A 20,178-nucleotide genomic window follows, 5' to 3' on the forward strand; every position below is an offset into this window, starting at 1 on the left:
TAATTAAAGAGAACCTCAAATAGTTCTTCTGATAAGCCCTAGACATATCAATGAGTATTGGCAACTAAACATGAACTGCCTTTCTGTTTTCTGGGTAGGTAACATTCCAAGTAAACTCCTTGGAGTCAAGATCTGTGTTTTAGACCTTTGTATTCACCACTGTGCCTAAAACACAACATTGGACATAGAGTAAGCAAACTTAATACCAGGCAGAATGAATAAAATGTTACAATAGAGATGCAAATAATATGTGGTAGGTGCAAGAAGAAGTACTAAATTGGCCATTTAAGTAGCTCTAAATAATACCTTCTTGGATACCAGCAGTCTACAACCTTACTTTTCTAATACGTTCCCTGAGCTTGTTATGATTCGGATATAATTGTGTATTTCCCTGTGTACCTTTTACAGTAAGATGAAGAGTAACTAATACCTGTCAAAATCTAAACATTGATAGCAAAATACTCTGTATGATTCTACCGAGAATGTGCTTTTTAAAGTATGCATATTATGGCAATTTTCCTAGATCTTGGACAGAGAATTGTAGAATGACTAAGAAAATATACAGATCTAGAAAATAATTGAAGAGAATAATATTTTATGAAGCATTAGAGTTCCTTTTAAATTTCTGATTATAAAAGAAAGATTTAAGTATATTCAAACAGAAATAAAGAAAATGTCTTTGAGGATAAGAATGATATCTTATTCATCATTTCATTCCCATTGCCTTATTATCTACTTGGCACCCATTAACTATTTAATATACGTAGAATTAATGAAAGACAAATTTTAAATGAATTTATTATCATATGAATTTACTGTCTCAATAAGTGCTAGAATTTTAAAATAAAACTGCAAAATGGTTATGGTGTAAAACACCCTTCTAAATAATTAATGATTATACAGGTAGGAGAACAAGCCTGAAAACCAGTTGAAATCTCCTGGCAACTTAGCAGCAGCACGCTCTCTTGATGTTGTATTCTGAGCAAAATCCTGGCCAGCAAATTACATTAGTCAGCTTCTAGGACACTTCAGAAGTTAACATTATTCGAATGTACTTAAGAATACTTAGAGCCAGCCCAGATGGCCTAGTGGTTAAAGTTTAGCACTCACCACTTCGGTGACCCAGGTTCATTTCCCAGTCACAGAACCACACCACCTGTCTGTCAGTTGCCATGCTGTGGCTGAAGCTCACATAGAAGAACTAGAATAACTTACAACTAGGATGTACAACCATGCACTGGGGCTTTGGGGAGAAAAAAAAAAAAGAATGCTATGTTCTTCTCTGTTCGTATTAACAAACAAGAAAAACAAGTAAGGAAGGAGTTCATTAGAAAAGCATTAAAAAAAGCCACTTCTAAAAAACACTTAGTTTTATTTCTTTCCCATAGTTATATGATTACACAACTTAAAGAAAAATAACATAGCCATAGACTTCTGTGTATTAAAAGCTGCACATCAACAACCTATTATGGTCCTGAGGTGGAACTATTCACTTGGCCCAAGCCACATTGGGCAGCACTAAAATGGTGGAAAGAAAAGCAGTGTCTGATTTGGAAAGCTTGGATGCTAAATAGACAACTTTAAACCCATCCTGTCCTAAGTCACTGCACCCAAAATCACTACAAAATTTTGAAGAAGGTTAAAAAACATTAACATTGACTTATAGCCCCAGTCAGTTTCCTGAACCTTGCAAAAAGAGATCAAAGAACTGAATGACATTGTTGTAAAAAAACTCCTTCCATTTACATCCACTTTAGGTCAATAATTTTTTTCAGTGCTCACATCTGTAAAAACAAACAAATAAACAAAAATAAACTAAAAGATGCTGACTCCTCTCTCACCCTAGCCAAAAGTAATATTCATTTGCTGATAATAACTGAGTACAAAAACAGCCCCACGTCTCTAATAATGATGTATTCCCAATAAAATTTTAATAATTATTTAATATGTTTTACAAATATAAAATACACCTATGTTGTTTTGTTTAATTATTATACTAATTATAATGCTCCCTCAATGAAAAAGTTATACTTAGTGTCAAAGGAAATTTAAAAAATACAATTCAATTTATATATGTGTTTTTGTTGCAGGAATTATGATAAGGTAATCAATAAAATACTTTTAAGCAAAAATATATTATGTTAGGAAATAATTCTTTTATAAAAGTGGAATAAAAATATAAGTTCAAGGAGAAAGAACTATTTAAAATTTCTGCTTCTAAAGAAAAGTTTTTCCATGTGTTATTAAATGAATGATAGAGCTAACAAATCACCACAGTATTTAGACTCCATTGGATATATTTGAAAGAGTGATTTAAAAGATTTATTTTAAAATATCAGTATTTACATATATGCTGGAAATTGCTTCCTTTGCAACTGTTTAAATTCATGATGCAACATTTTAAATGTGCACTTTGTAATGTATCAGGCTGTACACTGTTTTTCAAACTTTTTTGTAGGGGTTATGTGGAGCAAAAATGTTTGAAAACAACTGCTGAAGGCTAACTCAATTTTGAAAGATCATCACTTGATTTTAATCCCCTTTTCATTCCATTTCATAGGTAAGTTATTTAGAGGTGTTCTACAGTAGCTTTCTACAAATCTTCCCCATTTATTCCCCTCTTAATTTCCCTTCAAATTTGACTGCTGTCCCTATGTCTATATTGAAACTGTTCACTTGAATGCACCTATTCTCAAACTGTAGTGAGCCAAGACTTTACACGTGTTACCTATTAAAACTGCAGAATCTGATTCACTAGTTTTCAGGTAGAGTCCAGAAATCCGCCTTTCAACAATCACTCTAGGTGATTCACTTTGTAGGTGGCCCACAGACCACAATTTAAGAACAGTATTTTAAATAATCAACGGAACTGGGAGACAAGGACGATTATCCTCACTAAATAATGTTCAAAGGACCAATGAGAGGTAAAAATAAACTTGTGCTTTGATCACAATCCATGTATCACCTTTGTTCAACATATCAACTCAAATACTTTAAACATTTTTGTATTCATTTGGAGCCTGAGTTTACTGTCTGAAGATATATATCAAGCTATGTACAAATATTTTCTCTTTTTAATATTATGTATTGGAAGCTAAAACCACCCACTGCTGAGTTAACAAAACAGTAATTAGGTTAAGTCTTCTATAAATAACAGTATATACACATCTATAGGAATCTACACATGACAATTTTCCAGGCACATAATTAGGATTGACTGGGACCCAGATAAGTAATAGGGGAAAGGGGATATATTATGTGTTTTTCCTCTATTCCCTACAGTGGGTAGCAGAGTGCTGAACAGAGAAATAAGTGGGTTCTGCCACTTGGTAGTACTATGACCGTGAGCAAATTGCTCAGCTCTTATTCATTCATTCGTTCAACAAACAAATGATGGAGAAACAAGAAGTTGAGAAGCAGGTCTCAAGGAACATTCAAGTTGGAGGAGGCTGACAGCCAAAGTCTAGGGATGAAGCTGGGCTGGGATCAGGAGAGGGCAGCCAGAGCACGTGGGAGATACTGCATAGGCATATAGCCACTGAGGACTCCACCAGACGTTGAATTAATGCCTGATTAAACCCTGTGGAAGGGCACCCTCGCTCTGGGAAGACTTGTATTATCTGCATCTTGTATTGTTAAGTGTGCCATCTGCTATCTCAGTCCCTGTTTCCTTTTTATGCCATTCATAAAAAGGTGGCAAAAAAGATGATGAATGATATGTTCCTAGTTGAATACAACTATTTCTTCTCATTTCTTATTTCCTTAACAGGTTTTTTTTTTCATTTATGGATTCATTCATTCATTCATCCAACAAAGACTTATTGAGTGCCTACTATGTACCAGCCTTTGAAGATACAAATATGATTACACTGTTCTTGCTCACAAGAGCTTACCTTTTGCATTACTGACCATCCTATCATTTTGAAACCTTCTCCTCCTTATCTTTCATAATATACTGTCTCTCTCTACTCTCTGAGTGTGCCTTGGTTTTTATCACTCTCTCCTCTTCACCTGACATCTACCCATGAATGGGTCCCAGGTTTCGGGCTTGTCCCACTGCTTTTACTCATTTACATTAACTGTCTTATAAAGTTTATTCACCTCAATTGTATGAGCTGTGATCTCTGTGTCAGTGATTCCTAAATTTTTCTTTTAAGCCACACTATCATCTATACTTTGGTCCCAGTTCTCTAGCTGCCCATAAGATATTACTATATAAAGAAGTGTTTATTTCATGACTATGAGCTCTCAGAAACCTGTATGCTGAGGTAACAGCGTATAAGAGAAAAAGAACATCAGTTATTCCATAAGGTGATTACCTTGAGCTAAAATTTTACTGACTTTGGATTAAATAGAAGTGGTTTTAGTGTTTTGAGGCACAAGATTTTACCCTAAAAAAGAATTTTCAAAAATTATCTCGGGGGGCCAGCCCGGTGGAGCAAGCGGTTAAGTGCGTGCGCTGCGCTTCAATGGCCCAGGGTTCACAGGTTCGGATCCCGGGTGCGCACCAAAGCACCGCTTGTCAAGCCATGCTGTGGCGGCGTTCCCATATAAAGTGGAGGAAGACGGGCATGGTTGTTAGCTCAGGGCCCATCTTAGTTAAAAAAACTAATTGTACACATTATATTTACTCATAAGTAATAAAAACTAGAATCATTTTTACTATTTTAAAGTGAAGCCTGTTTCTTCATTTCAGAATGGAAACTTGAAGAGAAATAGCACTTACAATGGCAGAACAGTGTTTTTTTTTTTCATGAGTGTGTGCATGTGTGTGTATGTGTACATGCAGTGTGCTATTTTCAATAGAATTTTTTATTTTGGAGGCTGTTTTTGGCCTTTTTAAAAGCCTGCTTTCAAATGCCAGATACTTCATATATAATGAAGAGACAACATATGATACAACTGAAGCAGGCAAAGGCTGAATTTGAATTATCTATAATAGTTTGTATTAGTATGTCCACAGTTACAGATGAAAAGTCAAAATCTAAATTCCGCAAGGATTTTATATAATTAAAATTATATAAATAATAAATCTAATTTAATATTTATTAAATATTAACTTATTTATTAATTTATTAAATATAATGATAAAATAGTTATAAAAATTATATAAATACAATTTTATTTCCTAAACATTTTGTAAAATGAGAAAAGAGCTGCAGAGAGATACCTGAAAGAAAATATAGAAATTTCAACAAATATAGAAATTTCAATAACAAAAACCCCCAAGTTTCTGGGTACAGAACAGTATAGTATTTCATAAATACAAATCCTGCAATGCAGACTTCATGTGGTATGTATATGTGTTTGTAAAAACACAGAGAAACAGACATACACATAACACATGCCCAATCATGTCCCATAATAAAAAAAACTTTAAGCAGTAAATTCTATGTCAAGTAGTCAATAAGATAAATTTTTCTTCTCCCATCACTACACAAGTACACAGATAAACACACCAGATCCTGGCAAAGGAACACATATGGCCTTCTTTATATGCTGATTTATTTAGATGCTGATAAGCACGCAGATATGCACACACAAGCACACACACTGATTTCAAGTAGTTAGAAATTTAAGAAAGTAAAGAACTTCAATCTCTACTAAAGTGTAACTCAACTGTATGAACATATAAGTCAGACCTACAAAATCACAGTTATCTGTTTAGCAACATATTTTGGCTTTAAGAAATTCATTCAAAACAACAGTTATACACATATACACGTGTATTATGTACATTCCCATAGTCACTATATAGAGAAGAAATTTACATTAATATACGCCACTTCATCTTGGTAACCTGTCTTTCACAAGTAATTACTCAATATATATGTTGATTATAATGCCCTGGTTTAGCTTTGACAGTTGAATTATATAAAAGTTAGCTATAAATGGCTTCAGAAAATTACTGAGTATAAATTTTGAGTATAAATATATTCACTATCTCTATAGATATTTGCATTCAATGGATTATGAGAAGTAAGTACATATATCTAGGGTTGCACAGATAATTCAATTCAGGAAATATTTATCAACTACCTACTATGAACAAAGCATTGCTAAGTAATGGGAGATATTTATAGTCAAGTCTGAAAATCTGAATTTTAGGAAGATACATATAGCAATAGTGTGAAGGATGGATTACAGAGAAAAGAGAGGAAAACTAAAAATCAGGAGGCTGCTGTAATAGCATAGATAAGAGATGATAGGGGCCTGAATCAGAGTGGTGGAAATGGGAAGTTGGGGAAAATCATGAAAGAAATCACTGAGTAGCATCAACAGCATCTGATGACTGATTACATGTGGATGTTGATATGAAGACATGAATTACAAATAATGATTTGATTTCTGCCCTTGATAACTGAAAGGCTGATGATGAAATAGGAAATACTAAATTAAGTAGAAACAGCTTCTCAGGTGGTGTGAAAGATGTGCAAGATGATGAGTTTAGTTTGGGATAAGTTGAGTTCGACATCCCAGTGAAATACTGGCATAGATATGTTCAAGTGGTATTTGGAAATTTGGATCTGGAGCTCAATACAGAGATCAATGGTAGAGACAGATTTGGGAATTTTCAAGATAAGAGTTGATAAGTAAAAGCTTATGAGTGGATCACTTCACACAAAGATGTTTGTGAAGGAGAGGGGAGAGGAAAAGGGAGGGACAGAAAGAAAGAGTTTAGGAAATGCTTTTAGTGAGAGCCCAGGGTTCTCAACATTTTAAAGGAATATAGAATTAGAAAGAAAGCAAATTAAAATTGTTATACAAAATCTATATGAAGTACGTATAATAAGAAACAAAGTAATTTCAATACAGTTTAAAATTATACTGTTATATAGAATAGAAGACTGAGCTCATGGTTACAAGGTCAGACGTTTTAAGGATAATTCTGTTTGGTACTTGCTTAGATATTACATTGTTTCACCTAAACAGCAACAGGTAGAACACATTTCATGAGTCATTTTTATGACTACATATTAGAATACTGAGGTTCAGGTTGAAGACATTCACAAGATACATATTATGTAAACCACATTTCTAGCTGTCTTGGAGATATGAATTGTGAGGACAGATGAAACTGCGTATACAAACGTAAAACATGACCTGAAGCTTTTCACAGGTAATTGGAAATCTCAATTAATATCAAAGCTGAGCAAACATGTATATATTGAAGTTAATAATAATTTAAGAGCTCCATTGAACAGTTTCATTTATTTCAAATCTGATTAGTGCCTACTTGGTCATGCAGAAATGATGAGTTCCATGAAAGGCTTATAGCTAGCTCATAGTTGAGATGCTTTGAGTGAAATTCCATTTGAAAAGAGCATCCTAGGTTTATCAGGGCATGTGGCTTCAAGGACATTTCTAGAATAAAGACATAAAATGGAAGTAGCATAGTCATCTAGAGAGAAATCTTTGAACTGAGCCTATTCTCAGTTCCCTTACTTACTTGTGTGAGCAAAATCATAAAAACTGTATTGTGCCTCAGCTTTTCCTTTTGTAAAAGAAAGTAAAGAACAATATGCCCTTTCCTTAGCTTGAGCGACATTGTGAAGGTAAGAAAAGCAATTTAATCTATACGGTATTGACAGCCATCTAGAAATAAGCAATGTAAAAATACAATTTCTCATTATAAAACCATTCTTTCAGAGGATTTTATTGTTAGAAAAATTTATTTGGGCATATTCCTAAGTCTCATAGAATATAATGAAAAAATAAAAAAAATTGATAGCCCTCAATACTGAGTAAATTGCTAGCTAATGGGATGGGCAGAACATATTGGGATGCTCGGAAGGGTGGTTAAGAGTTGTAAGAGTTAAAAGGAATTACACTTCTCTCATAAAGAAGATGAATAAAATATGCTTCTTAGAGTTGGAAGTTCACCTAAATAATGCCAGCTATCTCTTCTAAGTAAGCTCATAAGCATGGCTGTCAGTTTAGAATGATCAAAGCAAAGTAACAAGGAAATGTGAAAAAGTGCGCTATTTGGGCTAAGCAGAAAAATAATGCTAATAACTTCTTTCAGGACGAAATATAAGAAAGCTACCTTTTTATTCTTGATTTTTATTTATGTATTTATTTATGTATTTATTTATTTATTTATTTATTTTTTGTGAGGAAGATCAGCCCTGAGCTAACATCCATGCCAATCCTCCTCTTTTTGCTGAGGAAGACCGGCCCTGAGCTAACATCTATTGCCAATCCTCCTCCTTTTTTTTCCCTTTTTCTCCCCAAGGCCCCAGTAGAGAGTTGTATGTCATAGTTGCACATCCTTCTAGTTGCTGTATGTGGGACACTGCCTCAGCATGGCCGGACAAGCGGTGCGTTGGTGCACACCAGGGATCCGAACCCGGGCCGCCAGTAGTGGAGCGTGTGCACCCAACAGCCACGCCATGGGGCCGGCCCCTATTCTTGATTTTTAAAACTGCAATAAGTTTACATTAGAGGAAAAATCTATGTTTTTCCAAAACATTTTACTGAATTTTGTTTTAATAAGTAAACTTTGCTCTCATAAAACCCCTGTCTGTCTCTCTTTGCACACGCGTGCACACTCACACGCAGAGTTTCCTGTATAGGAAATTGGTACTATTTGCAACTACTTCGCAACAACATTAAATTTAGCCAAAAAAATTTGAAAAGGGGGCAATGTATGTAAACAAACAATCCAGAAGAGAAGAGAAAAACTGAATCCCCAATAAAAATGTGAAGAAAAGCTCAGAATCATGAGTGATAAAAAATGCAAATGAAAACTAAAAATGAAATAATATTTCATATCCATCAAATTGACACAAATTAAAAAGCCTTAAAATACCAAGAATTGACTAGGATGTGAAGTTAACAGGTACTTAAATTTAAATGATTAGTAAAGTCATTTTGCCAACATTTAATAAAGTTGAAGATGAATATACCCAATAACCAGGGTTCCACTCTCAAATATGTGACCAAGAGAAACTCTCACACTTATATATGAGGAGACATACACAAAAGTGTTCATAGTGGGATTGTTTGTTGTAGAAGGAAACTGGAACAAAAAACAAATGCCTATCAATACGGTAGCAGAAAAAAAGATGTTTTGAAATAGGTATAGAATAAAATACTACTCAAAAAGGAAAATAAACAAACTAAAGATAAATCAATCATTATGGACATAAATTTAAAAAACCCATAATACCAAGTAGAATAACTGGCTTATTCACAATAAAGTGTGTACAAAAATAATACATTGGGAGGAATTTTCCTTCTGTGGTACAGAAGGATATTTGAGAGTATGGGAGAGAGAACAAGGCTGCACAGTGAGATATGAAAGTAAAATGTTAACATTTACTGCAGAGCTACATTAAGCAGGACCAATTACTATATATGTGTGATATATATAGATATATATGATATATATGTTTAATGAAATTCTTATCAACTCCAGCAAAGATTTTTTTGTAGACATAGACATATTTCTTCTAAAATTTATAAGGAAAGGCACAGTCCCTATAATAGCTATTATGGACTGAATGTTTGTGTCCCCCAAAAGTCATATGTTGAAGCTCCAACCCCCAATGTGATGGTATTAGAAGGTGGGACCTTTGAGAAGTAATTAGACTAGATGAGGTTGTGAGAGTGGGTTCTGCATGATGGAATTAGTGCCCTTATAAGAAGAGAAAGAGAAATCAGTGTGTTCTCTTTCTCCACCATATGAGGATACAGTGAGAAGGAGGTTGTCTGTGTGCCAGGAAGAGGACTGTGACCAGAACCCAACCATGCTGGCAACCTGATCTTGGACTTCCCAGCCTCCTGAACTGTGAGAAATAAAACACCTGCCCATACTGTGGTATTTTGCTATACCAGCCCACACAGACTAAGACAATAGCTAAAATAGTCTTGAAAAAGAATCACACTACTCAAAATACCCAATAGTAAGACCTTCTATATAGCTACAGTAATCAAGATTATGTGGGTATTGGCAGAGAACTACACATAGATCAGTAGAACAAAATAGAGAACCCAGAAGTAGACACACAAAACACGCCCAATTGATATTTGACAGAGTTGGAAAAATAACTAAATGAGGAAATAATAATTCTTTCAACAAATAGTGCCAGAAAAACTGGACATCCATAGTAAAAAAAAGAACCTTGACATAAATCTCAGACTTTATATACAAAGTAACTAAAAATGAAATATGGACTTAAATATAAAATGTAGAACTAAAAAATATTTAGAAAAAATTAGGAGAAAATCTTTAGGATCTAGTGCTTGACAAAGTTCATAGACTTGACACCAAAAGCATGATCCATAAAAGGAAAATATAATGAACTGGACTTTGTCAAAGTTATAAACTTTTGCTCTGTAAAAGAGTCTCTTAAGAGAATGAGAAGACTAGCTACAGAGAAAATATTTGAAACCACATATCTGACAAAGGATTATAACCTAGAATATATAGAGAATTCAACAATATGAAGAACAAACAATCCAAATTAAAAAATGGAGAAAGACAAGAACAGACATTTCACCAAAATGGATATAAAGATGTGAAGTAAGTAGATGAAAAAGGTGTTCAGCGTCATTAACCACCGGGAAAATGCAAATTTAAATCAAAATGAGATGATATGACTACACACCTATCAAAATGGCTAAAATAAGAAACAGTGACAACACCAAGTGTTGGTGAGGATGTGGAGAAAGCAGATCACTCATATATTGCTGGTGGGAATGTAAAATGGTACATCAATTCTGAAGAACAGTTTGACAGTTTTTTTATAAAATGAAATACTACCCAGCAATTGCATATTGGGTATTTTTCCCAAAGAAAATAAACTTATTTTCACACAAAAACTGTACACAAATATTTAGGGCAACTTTATTTTTAATAGCAGAAAACTGCAAACAATACAGATGTATTTTAATAGGTGAATGGTTAAACAGACTATGGTGTATCTATACCACAGAATGCTACTCAACAACAAAGATAATGAATTATTGATACACACAGCAACTTGGGTGAATCTCAAGGGAATTGTGGCGAGTGAAAAAAGCCACTCCCAAAAGGTTACATAGTGTGTGATTTTATATAACTTTACCGAAAGGACAAAATTATATAAATGGAGAACAGATTAGTGATTGCCAGGGGTTAGGGACAAGAAGGGGGTGGATTTGGCATCATGAGGGTTCCATGTGGTTAGAAAATTGTTTTTTATCTTGTTTGTATCCATGACAACATCCTGGTTGTGATACTGTACTATAGTTTTGCAAAATGGTACCATTGGGGAAAACCGGGTAAAGAGTATACAGTAAGTATTATCCCTAACAACAGCATGTAAATCTGCAAAACAAAGACTATAATTTATAAAATTAAGGGGAAAATACCACTGTAATATAGAACGACTATGAAGTCATGTCTGCATAGGGAAACCACTTAGAAAATACAACTCAATAAAATAGTCAAATTTATGGACTTAAAGAGTAGAATACTGGTTGCCAGTGGCTATGGAGAGGGGAGAATGGGGAATTACTAATCAATGGGTATGAAGTTTCAGGCAAGCAAGATGAATAAGCTCTAGAGATCTTCTGTACAACATTGTACCTCTAGTTAACAATAATTTATGGTACACTTAAAAATTTGTTAAAAGGATAGGTCTTATGTTAAATAGTCCTATCACATAAAATTAAATTAAATTAAACTTAAAAAAGAAAACACAACTCAACTAAGCAATGCAGTAATCATCTCTTTTGCAAAGTATCTCACTATGAAACTGAATTAAACATATTGCTGAATTGTTTTGCTAGTTTGGCTTGTTTGATGAAAGAAAATCATGAGATAATATTCCTAAATTTTCATTTAATAAGAATGATTTTGGACCAAGTGTATATTGTACTTCTTTGTTGCTAAACTATCACTTTTCATATTGGAAGCATGACCCATACTCAAGAGCTAAGCAAACAGAATAATTACTGGATGATGTGGGCAGTGTCTAGACTGAATTCACATTTAAATATTAATAAAATGTACATTTGTTGATACGTAACTCTGTGCAAGGCACTTTTCTAAACACTATTCAAGAATTTTATCATTTAATCTATGGGATAGGTCCAATTCTAAAAATTATAGAATAGCTCCTATTAGACCAACTTTCCTGCAGATAATAACTGTCATTCTGGACAAAACATTAAAAAATAAACAAGTACTTAAAGATTACTAGAGAGTGACAAAGATCTAGCAGAAACTGGAGAGGAGGCTATACTTGGAAAAAAAGAAACAGCATTGACTAAGTTTTTCCTTTTTATGTCTTTGAGCCAGAAGGCAGGACACATTACACACTTGTGGGATAGCTACAAGTTGGATATAAACCTATAGTCTTATTGCCTTCAAGAAGCAGGGAATACGGTTCAGGGTAACCACAAAAGATGGATAGGAAGAGAGAAAATCCCAACAAGAGAGGAACAGAGATGGTCCCATAAATTCTGAGTATAAATACCCTACCCAAAGTTTTTGCTGAACTATGCATGTGTGGTGCTGATTCCAACAGCCCTGCTAACGCTAAAAGAACTGAACAAAAATTTAAGCTTCTTATAACTGCAAGTGAGATAGTTTAAATTTTTTATTTCAGGCAAGGTAAATGACTACTAAAAAACAGGAAAAAGTTGGTACTCTTTGAAAGAATATAACAATTCAGAATTTATAGAGATGTATAATCACAATGTCCAAGATAAATTCCAATTTACTAGACATGAGAAAACAAGCAAATGCGACCCATACTCAAGAGAAAAGGCAACCAATGGAGATCAACCCAGACATGAACCAGATGTATGCATCAGCAGATAAGAATTTTAAAGCAGCTATCATAACTATGTTCAAGGATGGAAAGAAAAGTGGGAAATAGCAGAGAAATAGGAGCCATAATACAGAATCAAATGGAAAGTTTGGACTGGAAAAGAATACAATAGCTGAAATTCAAAATTCCCTAGATGGGCTTAACAACAGAAAAGGATAACAGAAGAAAGAGTTATAGAATTTAAAGATAGAAATCTAGGAAGTATCCAATCTGAAGGACAGAGAGTAAAAAGAATTTAAAAGAGCTATGTTGATCTGTGTGACAATATGAAAATGTCTAATATACATCTAATTGAAATCTCAGAAGGATAGAAGAGAGCGAGTGGGGCAACAAAATTATTTGAAGAAATAATAGCCAAAAATTTCCTAAATTTGATGAAAGACATTAAGTTACAGATTCAAAAAAATATCAGTAAACCCTAAGAAGACTAAATATAAAGACAACCACACTTTGGCATATCGTAATTAAATTTCTGAAAACAGAGAGAGAGGAAATCCTGACCTCTAAGTTCTCATCAGGAAAAAAAAAATGGAGGCCCAAAGACAATGGAACATCATCTTTAAAATGCTGAAAGAAAAAAAAGAGTCAACATAGAAGTCTAAATTTAGAGGAAATATCCTACCAGAATGAAAGCCAAATACATATATTTTCAGAAAAATAAAGAGAATTCATCACCAGTAGAACTGTACTACCAAAAAAAGAATACTAAAGGATGTCTTTAGGCCAAAGGGAAATGTAATCTTTAAGAAGGAATGAAGAATAGCAGAAATTGGTGACTGGGTTAATATAAGTTTAAATATACATTTAATATCTTTAAGTTACATCCAACTGGTTAAAGCAAAACAGTATATGTAACATTCTATTGTGGGATTTATAAGGTATGTAGTTGTAAGACATATGACAACTATAACAGAGAATGGGATCAGTAAATTGACATATATAAACGCAAGGTTATTACATTTTACTTAAAGTGGCATATTAACACTAACTAGGTGGTAAAAAGGTAAGGATATATATTATACTATCCAAAGAAACACTAAAAAAGTCATGCAAAAAAAGTATAATTAAAAATCTAGTAGATAGTTCTTAAAACAAATCAAATTAACCCCAAAGAAGAAAAGAGAGGAGCAATAGCAGGACAAAAAAGAGATGGGGAAAAGAGAAAAAAAAGATAAAATAGCAGGTCTAAATTCAACCATATCAAGAATTACTTTAGGATGGTAGTGTAGGAGGATCCTGAACTTGCCTCCTCCCATGGACACAGCAAACCTGTAACTACCTGTGGAACAATTTCCTCTGAGAGAGATCAGGAAACTGGGTAAAAAGAACCTTCACAACAAGAGAAAACATAGAGAGGAGTGGAAGAGGCAGAGAGACAGCACTGCTGAGGAAAAACCCACACCTGAGCCATGGAGTTTCATGGTTGGGAGTAATATCAAAGGTACAGAGCTTCTCCTGGAGGAGCAGGGGATTTGAGCTCCACATTAGTTACCCCAGCCCTTAAATCCAGCACAAGATATACAAGATCCCAACATACCTGGCTTTGAAAACCAATGGGGAATGTGTCCAGGAAAAACTATAGAACTTCAGGAAAAGGAAAACCTGCTCTTACAGGGCCCACTCACAGACTCACTCAACCCAGAAACCAGCACAAAAACACCAGATAGAAAAGTGTATAGTCCGTTGGTAAAAGAGATGCACTTACTAAGTTCAGAGCATAGCCCAGAGAGGTAGGAGGTGACTGGGCCATCCCCGAGGCACTTTAAATATATTGTTCCACTCTCTTCAAATAAGTTCTCTGCCCCTTTGTCTCACTGAACTAGGGAGAGGAATAGATGAACACAGTGAGAACTTCGACAAAGAATTAGAAAATATAAAAAAGAACCAATCAGAGCTGAAGAATATAATAATGGAAATGAAAATTTCACTAGAGGGAATCAACAGCAAAGTAGATGACACAGAAGAACAGATCAGTGATCTGGATGACACAGCATGGGAAATCACCCAAGTTGAATGAAAAAAAGAAAAAAACAATTAAAAAGAATGAGAACAGTCTAAGGGACCTCTGGGACACCATCAAAAAGTAAAAGTGTAGGGGCTTTTAGTAAGAGGTCAAACTTAAGAGACCATCAACTTAATATAGATTGTTATTTACATAGGTTATTCTATATGAACCTCATGATAATCACAAAGCAAAAAACTGTAATAAATACACAAAAAATAAAGAGAAAGGAACCCAAACATAACACTAAAGAAAGCCATCAAATCCCAAGGAAAGAGACCAAGAGAACAAGAAAGGAACCAAGAAGAGCTACAAAAACATCCAGAAAAAAAGTAACAAAATGGCAGTCAGCACGTACATATCAATAGTTACTGTAAATGTAAATGGACTAAATGTTCCAATCAAAAGACATGGGGTGGCTGACTGGATGAAAAAACAAGACCCATATATATGCTGCAGACAAGAGACACACTTCAGACCTAAAGACACTCACAAACTGAAAGTGAAGGGATGGAAAAAGATATTCCATGCAAATGGGAATGAAAAGAAAGCTGAGGTAGAAATATTTATATTAGACAAAATAGACTTTAAAACAAAAACTGTAACAAGAGATAAAGGAGGGCATTACATAATCATCAAGGGAACAATCCAACAAGAGGTTATAATGCTTGTGAATATCTATGCACCCAACAGAGGGGCACCTAAATATATAAAGCAAATATTAGCAGACATAAAAGGAGAAATTGACAGTAACACAACAATAGTAGAGGACGTTAACACTCCACTTACATCAATGGATAGATCATCCAGACAGAAGAACGATACGGAACATAGCATTGAATGACACATTAGACCAGAGAGACTTAAAAAAAATATATAGAATAGTACGGCCCCAAACTGCAGAATGTACATTCTTTTCAAATGCACATGGAACATTCTTCAAGATAGATCACATATTAGGCTACAAAACAAGTCTCAATAAATTTAAGAAGATTGAAATAATATCAAGCATCATTTCTGATCACAATGATATGAAGCTAGAAATCAACTACAAGAAGAAAGGGGAAAGTCACAAATATGTGGAGATTAAACAAAATCCTACTGAACTTTTGGATCAACAAAGAAATCAATAGAGAAATCAAAAAATACCTAGAGACAAATGAAAATGAAAATACAACATACCAAGATCTGTGGGATACAGCAATACTGGTACTAAGAAGGAAGATTATAGTAATACAGGTCTACCTTAAGAAACAAGAAACATCTCAAATAAACAATCTAATATACCCAAAGGAACTAGAAAAAGAAGAACAAACGAAGGCCCAAGGCAGTAGAAGGAAGGAAATAATAAAAATCAGTGGAGAAATAAATGAAATAGAGACTAAAAAAACAATAGAAAAAAAAATCAATGAAACTATAAGCTGGCTCTTTGAAAAGATAAACAAAATTGACAAACTTTTAGCCAGACTCACCAAGAAAAAAAGAGAGAGGACTCAAAGAAATAAAATCAGAAATGAAGGAGGAGAAATTACAATGGATTACATTGGAAATTACAATGGAAACACAAAGGATTATAGGAGAATACTATGGAACACTATAAACCAGCAAATTGGATAATCTAGAAGAAATGGATAAATTCTTAGAATTATACAACCTTCTAAAACTGAATTAAGAAGAAACAGAGAATCTGAATAGACCAATCACTAGTAAGGAGATCAAAACAGTAATCAAAAACCTCTCAAAATACACAAGTCCAAGACCAGATGGCCTCCCCAGTAAATTTTACCAAACATTCAAGGAAGATTTAAAACCTATCCTTCTCAAACTCTTGCAAAAAATTAAAGAGGAAGGGACATTTCCTAACTCATTCTATGAGGCTGCCATTTCTCTGATACCAGAAAGGGACAACACAAAAAAAGAAAATTATAGGCCAATATAACTGATGAACTTAGATGCAAAAATCCTCAAGAAAATATTAGCAAATCGAATACAACACTACATTAAAAGGATCATATACCACAATCAATTGAGATTTATTTCAGGGATGCAAGGATGGTTCAACATCCACAAATCAATCAACATGAGACACCACATTAATAAAATGAATATAAAAATCACATGATCATCTCAATAGATGCAGAGAAAGCATTTGACAAGATATAGCATCTATTTTTGATAAAAACTCTGAATAAAATGAATATAGAAGGAAAGTACTTCAACATAACAGAGGCCATATATGACAAACCTACAACTAACATCATACTGAATGGTGAAAAACTGAAAGCTATCCTTTTAAGAACAGGAACAAGACAAGGATGCCCACTTTCACCACTCTTATTTAGCACAGTATTGGAAGTCCTAGCCCAAGAAATTAGGCAAGAAAAAGAAATAGAAGGGGTCTAATTTGGAAAGGAAGAAGTAAAACTGTCACTATTTACAGAGGGCATGATTTTATATATAGAAAACCCTGAAGAATCCACAAAAAAACTATTAGAAATAATAAATGAACAAAATAAAGTTGCAGAGTACAAAATCAACACACAAAAATCAGTTGCATTTCTATATACCAACAATGACATAACAGAAAGGGAATTCAAGAATACAATCCCATTTACAATGGCAACAAAAAGAATAAAATACCTAGAAATAAATTTAAACAAGGAGCTGAAAGACCTGTACATTGAAAACTATAAAACGTTGAAAGAAATCAAAGAAGAAACAAAGATATGGAAATATATTCCATGCTCATAGATTGGAAAAATTTACATAATTAAAATGTCCATACTTCCTAAATCAATCTACAAGTTCAATGGAATCCCTATCAAAGTCCCAACGACACTTCACAGAAGAGAACAAGGAATCCTAAAATTTATATGGAACAAGAAAAGACCCTGAATAGCCAAAGCAATCCTGAGAAAAAAGAACAAAGCTGGAGATAATACACTCCCTGATTTCAAAATATGCTACAAAACTATAATAATCAAAACAGCATGGTACTGGCACAAAAACGGACACACAGATCATGGAACAGAATTCAGAGCCCAGAAATAAACCTACACATCTATGGGCAGCTAATTTTTGACGAGGGAGCCAAGAACATACAATGGAGAAAAGAAAGTCTCTTCAATAAATGGTGTTGGGAAAACTGGACAGTCACATGCAAAAGAATTAAAATAGACCATCATCTTACAGCATACACAAAAATTAATTCAAAATGGATTAAAGACTTGAATGTAAGACCTGAAACCAGGAAACTCCTGGAAGAAAACATAGGCAGCATGCTCTTTGACATCAGTCTTAGCAGTATCTTTTTGAATATCATGTCTCCTCAGGCAAGAGAAACAAAGCAAAAATAAACAAATGGGACTACATCAAACTAAAAAGTTTCTGCATGGCAAAGGAAACCATCAACAAAATGAAAAGACAACACACCAGCCAGAAGAAGATTTTTGCAAATCACATACCTGATAAGGAATTAATATCCAAAATATATAAAGACCTCATAAAACTCAACAATAAAAAAATGAACAACTTGATTCAAAAGTGATCATAGGATCTGAACAGACATTTTTCCCAATAATATATACACATGGCCAATAGGCACATGAAAAGATGTCCAACACCACTAATTATTAAGGAAATGCAAATCAAAACTACAATGAGATATCACCTCACGCGGCCATCAGAATTGCTGTTATTAAAAAGGCAAGAAATAACAAGTGTTGGAGAGGATGTGGAGAAAAGGGAACCCTCATACTGCTGGCAGGAATGCAAAGTGGTGCAGCCACACTGGAAAACAGTATGAAGATTCCTCAAAAAATTAAAAATAGAACTATCATATGATCCAGGTATTCTACCTCTGGGTATTTATCCAAAGAATACAAAAACACAAATTTGAAAAGATATATGCACCCCTCTGTTCATTGCAGTATTATTCACAATAGCCAAGACTTAGAAACCACCTAAGTACCCATCAAAGGATGAAGAGATAAAGAAGACGTGGTATATATATATACAATAGAATACTTCTCAGCCATAAAAAATGATGAAATCTTTCCATTTGCACAACAAAGATGGACCTTGAGGGTATTATGCTAAGCAAAGTTAGACAGAGAAAGCCAAATACTGTGTGATCTCACTCATAAATGGAAGATTATAAAACAACAGCAAGAGACAAATACACAGACAGAGAATAGACTGGTGGTTATCAGAGTGGGGGCGGGGAGGGCAAAAGGGGTAAAAAGGGCACATTTGTGTGGTGACAGATGGCAATTAGACTTTTGGTGGTGAACAAGATGCAGTCTACACAAAAGTTGAAATACAATGATGTACACCTGAAATTTATATAGTGCTGTAAACCAGTGTTACGTCAATAAAATATTAATTTTAAAAAAAGCTCCTGAGGGAATGTTATTGCTGAATAAACCACAATACTGGCCTAGGTAAGCCCTGTGTCTCCCCTAATCTGAACCAGTAATGAGTAGATGAAAACTCTACAGCACCAAGGAGAACATACACTCTAACACCCACCTCAGATGTGGCTACTGAGTATGAGAGACAGGAAGGATCACCCAGGGCCAAAGGAGGATCAGGGAGGACAATGCAAAGGAGTTCTTTCCAGTATGCACAACAGGTCAAAGTAAAGAACATACTCCAGGGTGAGCACAGGATTTCATAAAAGAAAAAAGAATAACTTTAGAGTAAATGTACTAAACATTCCAATTAAAAATAACCCTACGAGGTTGGTGCTATTTTTATTTCTTTTTTACAGATGAAGAAACTGTGAAGCACAGAGAGAATAATCACTCCTAAGTTCACACAAGAAGTAAGTAGAAATCCAGGATTTAAACCCAGAAAGAATCCACGTTCTTATGTCAAAACTATATCACTTAACATTTAAGTGGTTCTGACACACTACAAATTAATTTCCAAAGGAAAGAAAAAGAACGTTCTTTTTAGTTGTGAGATGATAATTTGGAACACAAGGCTCGTCAATTGAGTATCACGAAAAAAGTTAGTGATACAATACTCACACACAAAACAGAGAAAGACAAAAGACAGAATACAAATATGTATTGAGTAGTATAGTGCAGACTAAAAGTAGAAACGGAAAGAGACTTCCCTTAAAAAGAGAAGCACTGGGATTGAAGTCATCCATGAAATCTACATGGAGAAAGTCTAGGCATTAAAGAATAAAGAAGTCTTAATAGATGAGTGAAGTTATTCCAAACTAAGCAAATAGAATGTACAATCACACTGAGTTGAATGTACTGTCTTGTGGAGTACAGTGAAGAGATTAGCCTATTTGGTGCTATAACATGCATAGGCAAGTCAAGAAGACAGGTAAGTATC

The sequence above is a fragment of the Ceratotherium simum genome, chromosome X (genome assembly GCF_057802395.1).
Source record: "Ceratotherium simum simum isolate JZ-2026a chromosome X, ASM5780239v1, whole genome shotgun sequence".
Lineage (NCBI taxonomy): Eukaryota > Metazoa > Chordata > Mammalia > Perissodactyla > Rhinocerotidae > Ceratotherium > Ceratotherium simum.